The sequence below is a fragment of the Balaenoptera acutorostrata genome, chromosome 12 (genome assembly GCF_949987535.1).
Source record: "Balaenoptera acutorostrata chromosome 12, mBalAcu1.1, whole genome shotgun sequence".
NCBI lineage: Eukaryota > Metazoa > Chordata > Mammalia > Artiodactyla > Balaenopteridae > Balaenoptera > Balaenoptera acutorostrata.
The window spans coordinates 70,048,919-70,057,998 of record NC_080075.1 but is presented as its reverse complement, the minus strand read 5'-3'; positions in this window follow the sequence as shown (position 1 = coordinate 70,057,998).

Sequence of the window (9,080 nt, the reverse complement as noted above, 5' to 3'; positions counted from 1 at the left end):
AGTGTTGGCCCCAAACCCTGTCTCCACAGCTGCCTCTGAAGAACCCAGTCTGCAACAGCTTCAAAGCACCCACAGCACAGAGACTTGCCAGATTTGACCTTCGGAACAGAAGCCTTAGCCACCAGGGACCCCAGAGTGAGAGAAACAACTAGTGTGGATGGTGTGACAACACTTATAGCCACAGCCGCAACTCAACAGGCAGTCATCACATGGACACCCCACCCATCTAAAACTGACATGATCCTCTTCTCCCCACATCATTCCCTTCTGGGCTTTGCTTTTCCAGCGGATGGTGGCAGTTTTCCAGTCACCCAAGCTCAAGAACTCCAAGACTTTTCCAATTCCCTCTCCCTTCTGCTCTCACGTCCAAACAATTACCGAGTTCTAAAGCCTCCATCTCTGCATGGCCTCTCACCTTGTCATCCACACCTCCCATGGACACAACCTCTCTCTTGGGCCATCACAGCAGGTCCCCTTCTGACCTCCCTTGCTCCAGCTTGCCCCTCCTTACTTACCGTCAGATGGCCATCCCGGTGCCGGCTCCTGTCACGCTGATGGCCCCCACTGCTCGCCGTCATCGCTCTATGGAAGGAAGAGAATGTCAGAGATACTGGAATCACACCAGTCCTTCACACCTGTTTCCCCTGTAGTCACTGGGAGGTATTTGTTGCTGCTTGTGACAAACACTCATACACAAACAAAGTGGTAAAACAACATGAATTGGATAAGTTTCTGTTTCTGTTTGGATTGAGGTCAGCGTTATTTCCCTACCTTAGACCCAGAAAACAGAGCACTTGTTCAACTGCCGAGGTGCCCCTGGCATGTAAGTGTATGTGCCTGTGTGGACATGTGGAGGGCCCAAGAACAAAAAAAGAGCTGGGTGACTTGCTGGCATTCAATACCAGGGTATTTCTTAATGTTCTTTGTTGAACAAATAGCTTTCGTCTGCCCGTGTCCCCGTGTGCAGAAGGGCAGGCTGTGAAGGCGGGACGCCGTCTGCCTGCCAATTAAGGCTGGTGGAACCTCCCTGGGCTTTGACGGAAATGCAGCAGTTCACATACTGTGTGCTTCTAGCCAAGGCATTGGCAAGTGCAAGACTAGTTCAAATACTCTGAGAAATGTGCTGGGAAGAGGGAGAGATGGGTTATCAACCATTATATTTGGCATCATTCTCTTCTAAGAGAACTGGCTTGGCCTCTCTTTCTCAGAAAACAAGAAAGGGTTGCTACCTTTGCTATGTTTTCCTGTTAACAAGCAACAAAATGAAATAATTGACGTGGGTTTCACTATCCCTTCTTTTTACTGTTCATCTTCAAGCAGATCCAGTAGAGGATAATTTAACACTGTACCTTTCTGCTAAGGAAGCCAAGTGTCCGCCGCTACTGCACCCTTATGTGTGACGAGCTGAGGGCAGGGAATATCAGGTCCATTTTACAGAGGAGCAAACTGAGGCTAGACAAGTAAAGAGACCTGTTCATTCTCTTATTAAGAATGTCAGACAACATCATATGTGGTGTGTAATTCATTAGTCTTTATATATTCTTCTTTTTAAATGAGGAAATTAGTAAGCACTGGGGAAGATTAGGGTCCTGGAGGTGGAGGCAATAACAGGAGAATAACCCTGGGGAACGTGTGTGGAGGAGACCCCCTCCAGTGAGGAACAGGAAGTGAAGTGGGTCAGGGCTTTCACTGGTGGGTTCTCCAACTACCCCTAAATAAAAAAGAGCCTGTGGCTAGGGGCGGGGGCCGCCCGCTCCCAGCCTCCTGAAAGACTGGAACGATCTAGCTTTTTTCAATAGTAACATCAGGCCATTAAAGAGTGAAGTTAGAAAACAGCCTCAGGAGGGTCTCCTTCCCTATTTCTGGTTTTCCTTTCTTTTTCTTTTTTTTTTTTAAATTTATTTATTTTATTTATTTATTTTTGGCTGCATTGGGTCTTCGTTGCTGTGCGCAGGCTTTCTCTAGTTGTGGCGAGTAGAGTCTACTCTTTGTTGCAGTGCGCGGGCTTCTCACTGTGGTGGCTTCTTTCGTTGCGGAGCACAGGGTCTAGGCACGCGGGCTTCAGTAGCTGTGGCACGTGGGCTCAGTAGTTGTGGCTTGCGGGCTCTAGAGTGCAGGCTCAGTAGTTGTGGCGCACGGGCTTAGTTGCTCCGCAGCATGTGGGATGTTCCTGGACCAGGGCTCAAACCCGTGTCTCCTGCATTGGCAGGCGGATTCTTAACCACTGCACCACCAGGGACGCCCCTGGTTTTCCTATCTTAAGAGGATGCCAGGGTGATGAGGAATGAGACGGCCGGGTGCTCTCTCAGAGGGCAAGTGGGGATGCAAGGCAAGAGTCCTGCAGTTCAGGCTTTGATGTCAGGGTGGGGGGTGGAGGACGTGGGGGCCAGCTGCCCCACTGTCCTCAGTAGCTGGTGAGCAGTACTGTCCCCGGCTCCGCCCGAGCCCATGTGCCACGCCGTCCACTCGCAAGGCTTAGAAACCCTTCATGGAAGCCTCTGACGCCCCAGGGCCTCATCAAGCATGTGAAAGGGCATTTGGCCTTCCTCGCCATCACGACCTGTCATCAGCTTTGCTCACACTGGTGCAGGACTTCAGCAGTGACGTCAGGGCCACCTCTCCTGGTGCACACGTGGGCTGCTTGACGTGGCCTGGGCAGGGGTGCTGGGTGCCTGGGGTCCACCTGGAGAAGTACTCTTTGGTCTAAAACTCCGTCCCTTCTTAGTACAAAGGAAGGAAGAAAATGATCTGCCCAGACTTTTTATACCCCTCCCCATTGATCACTGGCGTTAATCTGCTCCAATGCTGTCATCAGATTCGAGCTGGGGTCAAAGATTCCCATCAGATCCCTCCAGAAGGGCTGTGACCGACTAGGGAAGTCATTTTCTATTGTGCCCATGGTTGCACCCACCCAGCCCTTCTGAGGGGTTCACTTCCTTCTCTGTCCTCTCAGGGCATGGTTTCCCCTCAGCTTCTGACCATCAACCATCCTCCAGGCTCCGGGACCACAGAGATCTTCCCTCTCACCCACTCAGCCTGCCTGAAATGGCACTATTAGACGGAGACCCTGGAGATACTGTGAGCATGTCATTCTCACAATAGTGTGAATTTGTTTGGCAGATCAAGTTCACTTGCTTGGCAGCTGCCTGAGATTAGGGCTCTGAAGAGTGGACTTTTCTTTGGAAAAGAAAAAGATGGCTTTGGAGTTTGGGAGGCCAATATGAAGGAGGCAGCATGGGTTTCTTGAGATCAGTGGGTGTCTGAGGCGGCTCAAAAAAAAGGTGTGAAACAAGAGGAGATGGAAAGGGGAAGTCTCAGAAGACACGAGTCACATAAATTCAATCTGACCTACTTAACGCTTCTGCTTAGGCCCCACCCAACTGGAGGAGAAATGCTGATATTAACTCAAATAACATAGAGGTGAGGAAAACTGGACTGGTTTGGCTAACAGAAGTGCCAGACACTTTTCCTGCCAGAAATTTGGTGCACAGTCCATTCTGCCAAGCACAAGGCCCTTTCCTAACAAATAAGTATTCCATTTCACATGCAGACTTGGAGTCGTAGGGGCCTCCAGTGCCCCCTCCCAAGATCTAGATTCTTTTGCTCACTCCTGGTTCCCAGCACACCCTGGCACTTTCTCACCCCTGGGTCTTTGCTTATGCTGTTCTTGTTGCTAACATCGCCTTTCTCTGGCTTTTACCCATCCTTTGAGGCCAGCTCAAGGGCATCCTTTCCCTTTAGCTTCTCATGATACCATTCATTTATTCAACAACTATTTCTTGAGTGCCTACTATGTGCCAGGCACCCTTCCAGGTGGTAAAGGTACAGCAGTAAACAAAACAGACTCAATCCTTACCCTCATAGAATTTATATTCTGGTAGTCACCACCCTTCTCCCCAAGACAAGAGTAATCACGACACCCCCCATGCTCACATCTCTATCACAGCAGCTATCAGATGGTCCTAGAGGGGCTGGCATCTCCCAGTCTCCCCAGTGACGGACACCATGCCAAGCACCAGAGGCAGCCCTGATTTCTTTATAAAGGGAACTCAGGGATAGAAAATCTGGTGGGATGGGTAGAGGCTAGGGTTTTTATATGCAAACTGTACTTACATAGCACATGTGCTGTTTTTATTTGGCTTTATAATTATTTAGGGGATCACTAAAACAATTTAGTGATTTGTCTTAGAGCTGTGTTGACCCGTCAGACCCTCTCTTATCACATAGTGTGTGTGTCTATTTGCGATGGTTTTGGGGGTGATGGAGATGGGAGAGAACTAAAGACCTCCTAAAGTAATTCCTTGGAACTCCACCATCTGGCACGTAGTAGGTGCTTAATACCTCCTTAATTCTATCTGTTGGTAGAATTGTTGTTGAAAGGTCAGGAAGGCGTAATATGGACCCAGCTATCTGATCCCAAGGCTGGGCACCCTGTGGGTGTGAAGTACACTGGGGACTCCAGTGAGCTGGTGTTAGCTTGGGTTACAGAGTTGGCAGAGACCTTCAGAAGGAGCTGCTCCCCGTGCATAATTCACTGCTTGTTCCTCCAAGGAGGAACAGTGGGTGTGAAATCAAGAGGGACACAGCTGGCCCTGGAGGAAGCTAGCCGACATCCTGTATATTTGAAAAGAAAACTGAAAGTGCTTTTCTTCACAAGAAGCTATTGTAAGTGTTTTTCTCTTTTTTCCTAACCCCACAGGAACCATGGAGTTTCTCTGGTCCAGAGGTGTGGGTGAAATGGTGGGGGGTAGGGTGGTATGAAGGGAATTTGGATTGTTCTGTGGTCTGTGCTCTTTGTCTAATTCGAGGAAGGTATCAGCCTGCTGGAGTCCACCCCGAGGAGCCCTCTGCTATATGATCTGTGTCCTGGTGATAGTAACCTCTTTTCTGGCTGTTAAAGTACATTCCTGTGTAGATGTGGAAAGAGAGAAAGCACGCTAGGGCCAGAGCCAGGACAGGAATGTGAGTATTTCCTTAATTGGACACGAGAGGCTTGAACTGGTTCCAGTTTTAGTGTTTTCTTTTAAGAGCCTGGACCCTAAAGATTCCATAGAGTTTTCTTTCTCTGAAAAAATCCCTTTGGTTCAAAGCCCCCTTGATAGAAATAAAGAATAAGCCAGGGCTGAATCTCTTTGATATTTGGGAAGGCAAGAGTTCATGGGCTGCCAGATCCCAGGCTTCTTTTGGGGGTGAGAGCGCTCTGGGCAGAACGGTGGAGGCTCCTCGTGAGATGCACAGGGCAAGAGCGTCCATGGGCTTCATACTGGGCTGCAGGGCTCTGATGATAGGATGCAAAGCACTTCGCTCTTGAGCATTTATTAAAGCAGCTTCTGTCAGCCTTATTAGCATCCTGAGAGCTAAAAAGAGACGCTATTGCCTGCCTCATTGCTTTAGGATCTGAGACAGAGAGTTTACACAACTTGCTGAGGACTTAAAGTCAGTGGAAGGCTAGAGCATTCTGTCTGGTGGGTTTGGGTTGCTCTGTGTGGTGGACTGCTAATTCCTTAACGGCCGAGGTGGGAGAGCGTGCCCACACTCTCAGGCCTGCTCATTCATCATGTGCCCAGAACCCAGCTGAACGCTTGCTGGGAGGCACCAAAAACTCCATGGGGTGTGAGGGGAGCTGCTAGGACTCTGGGACCACAGCAGTGCCCACCAGGCAGAGCTTCACTGCTTGCCTCTGATGTCTGCCCCGCAAAAGCTGGAAACTTCAGTCAAGGGGCTCCAGGGGAAAATGGGGCAGTCTGTGGTTGAAATAAGTGAAAAACTGAAGCAGATGCAATCACGTCTGCTGAACCCCCTCTTTCCTCCCCCTCCACATCTTAAAAACAAGCCGTGCATCTGCTCAGTGCTTTCCAACTTACCAAGTGTTTTCATAACATTATCTCATTTCATCCTCACATCAACCCACACATTCTTGCCTTTCAGATTTCTTATATACTCAAATGAATTTCACTGAAAAATTGGCTTGAAACTCCCTTTCTCCCACTCACTTTTTTTTTTTTTTTTTAACCCCAAGCCTTTGACTGATAGTTTGAGAAATTCCTAGATTCCCAGGGTGGGAAATTTGTTTATTCTGCCAGCCCTACTACCCCACTGGATGGTCACAAAGTAGTCCTGATCTTTGCTATTGGAATCAACACCTGTGTATTCAGTTTATAGATTAGCTATTAAAACAAACAAAGCCACAGAGGCGAGGATAAATGTCGCATTGTGGGGAAAATATAGGCTTTAGAACCAACAAGCCCCAGAGTCAAATTTTAGTTGAGCCATTTGAGAGTCATGTTACTTAACTTCTCAGAACCTCTTTTTTCAGCTCTAAAATGGGGCAATAGTGCCTCTGTCTTAAAGTTGTTTGTGAGGCATAAGTGTTCTAACAGATGTGAATGTATCTCAACAAACTTACTTTGTGAAGTCGCTTCTAGCTAACCCAAGAACCAGCTTCACCACTACTAGGCAAATTGCGAGCAATACTGCCTTTTTGCAAAGGCAGAAGGGACATAAAGTGTGGGAATATGTTGCTAAATGAATGTGGATGGAGACTTTTTTACTCGAGTAATTAGAGACGTGTCCTGCATACATGGCACAGTGGTGTCTGAGATAACTCTAATAAGATATAAAGCTCATTACCTTTATTCTTTTTTTTAACTCTTATTTTAGGTGAGAGTGAGAAGGAGCTGGGAAACCGGATTTATGTAATGTTGGAAAGCATTACAACTTGGATTTTTCAGGTTGTAAAGTTCTCATTACACTTGGATTTTTATCGAAGCAGAATTGCAATTCAACTTTCTAGTTCCTGGAGACGAAGGTAGGAGAAGGGACTACAGAAGGGTATTTAGTTCCCTGGTCTGCACATAGTAAATGCTCAATAAATGGTGGTGGTGGACTGAGGGGATTTCAAGAGACCAGGTCGTGTGTTTGACTTCTGTTGCTGACTTCCTGGCAAGTGCAATGCAAGGTGTGGGGTTGTCGTGGAAAGAACATTTGACCAGCAGTTTGAAGGCCTGCGTTCAGGTTCCATCAATACCACTTAACAGCCTGGTGACCTTGGACATGCCACTTAATCTTCGATGTCTTCTCACCTGTAAAATGAGGAGACTGGACTCAGTGATTTGGAAAGTCTCTTTCAGCTCTAAGTTTCTGCAGCTCAATGCAACTTCATTCGTTTGTGTTTCTGTTTCTTCATTTATTCAAAGGAAGCAGGGATAGAAACCTATCTCATGGGGTATTGGGAAGAATTGGTCAGTCTGCAGGTTAAAATAACCTGTGTCTTTAGAGAGATGAAGGAAACACAGTGCCCCACAGCAATGTAGTAGAGTGGCTGTGTGAACCTTGGAAACCCCCTTCATTTATTTCAGCTTCTGTTGGCATATTTGTAAAGTTGTGCTATGGTGATCTTTCTACATTCTTTTGAAAGTTGAGATCATGGAAATGCTTTGAAAACCTGCAAGGCACTATAGAGAGTATTCTGATTGAGAAATGGTATATTTGTTATAGTTGTATAAAAGTTTAGCCCTATGCTTCCCATATTTTCAACTGAATGAATGTGTCATGGGGACACAGAGGGGAAATAGAAACTATAGATTTGGGGCCCCAACCCAAGGCTTACTTTCAACTGCATCCTACTGACGGAAGTGAAATTTAGCTAAAATTGGCATTAATACAAAGTTTCTCCAAGAGGAGCAGAAGATAATTACCTCAATGTTCTCCAATGTAGGAAATTTTTACAGAGGCCCGATAGGCCAGATATCTGCTGATGGAGGCCTTACTTCCCATCCTCTTCTCCAAAATGAGGCCATTTTGACACTAAGGTGTGTGTGTGGGGGGGGTAGCTTCCTGAGTTTTGAAAGTTTCACAAAGCAATAATCACAAAGATATAATGCACGGCTGTTGGTGTAAAAGCGGCGAGACAGTCTTTCATGCCAGGCCTTGCCACGGGTTGCTACTGGGGAGAGATGGCAGAAGGCATCAGTTCTGCTCACCCAGGCTCTAGCTCAGGCACTCTCCTCTAAGTGCCCCAGAAAGTCCAGCCTGGAAACCAGTTCTCCAAGCACTGGCTTCTCCTTTGGTGGAGTAGATGACATGTCACACCCACCCTTCGAGAAGCTTCCCCACCCTACACCCAAGGCACAAACAGCGCCCCCTGGCGGCAGTAACCTCACACCTGGAATCCCCACCCCACCATGGCATCTGTCCACAGAAGCATCATCGCCCTCCATCAGGACAGTACCTCCAGAGGAGCAGAATGGAGGTGGTACTTAGAAGCACAAATCAATTTCTGATTTATCTTGTGGGGAGGGAGTGGAGATGGGGGTGACGAGAAGCTTCTGAATTTCTCTGGTTGGAGGGAGCAACTAGGGGGCTGATCTTTTTTATTTTATTTTATTTTGTTTTTTGGCTGCGTTGGGTTTTCGTTGCTGCACTCAGGCTTTTTCTAGCTGTGGCGAGCGGGGGCTACTCTTCGTTGCGGTGCGTGGGCTTCTCATTGCGATGGCTTCTCTTGTTGCGGAGCACGGGCTCTAGAGCTCAGGCTCAGTAGTTGTGGCGCACGGGCTTAGTTGCTCCGCGGCATGTGGGATTTTCCCGGACCAGGACTCGAACCAGTGTCCCCTGCATTGGCAGGCGGATTCTTAACCACTGTGCCACCGGGCAAGTCCCTAGGGGGCTGATCTTGAAGCTGCATTTTCATCGGAAGTTCACTGTTTTTATTCAGGTTGTATATATGAATGACTAAAAATAGTAAAATTAGTTTTAATTTAATTATTCTTATCAATTCTTATCGATTATTTTTATTTGGGTTGGCTTGAGAGGGCTGATCAAATTATGAGGGCCTCTTCATGGCCCTGCCACTGTTAAACCCTCACCATTAATCCTATCCACCTTTACCTGAGATAAACCTGATGTTTCTACTTTTAAGCGCATATATATGGATTCAATACATTCACTATCTTTCGAAGAGCTGACTTCAATGCACACTGCATTTTGCCGAGTTTTGGATACCGTCCTCCCCCTGTCCCCCCTCCTCCCCCCTCCACACATACATAGACTTCCTCTGTCCCCAGTACACACTTAAGTCAGGG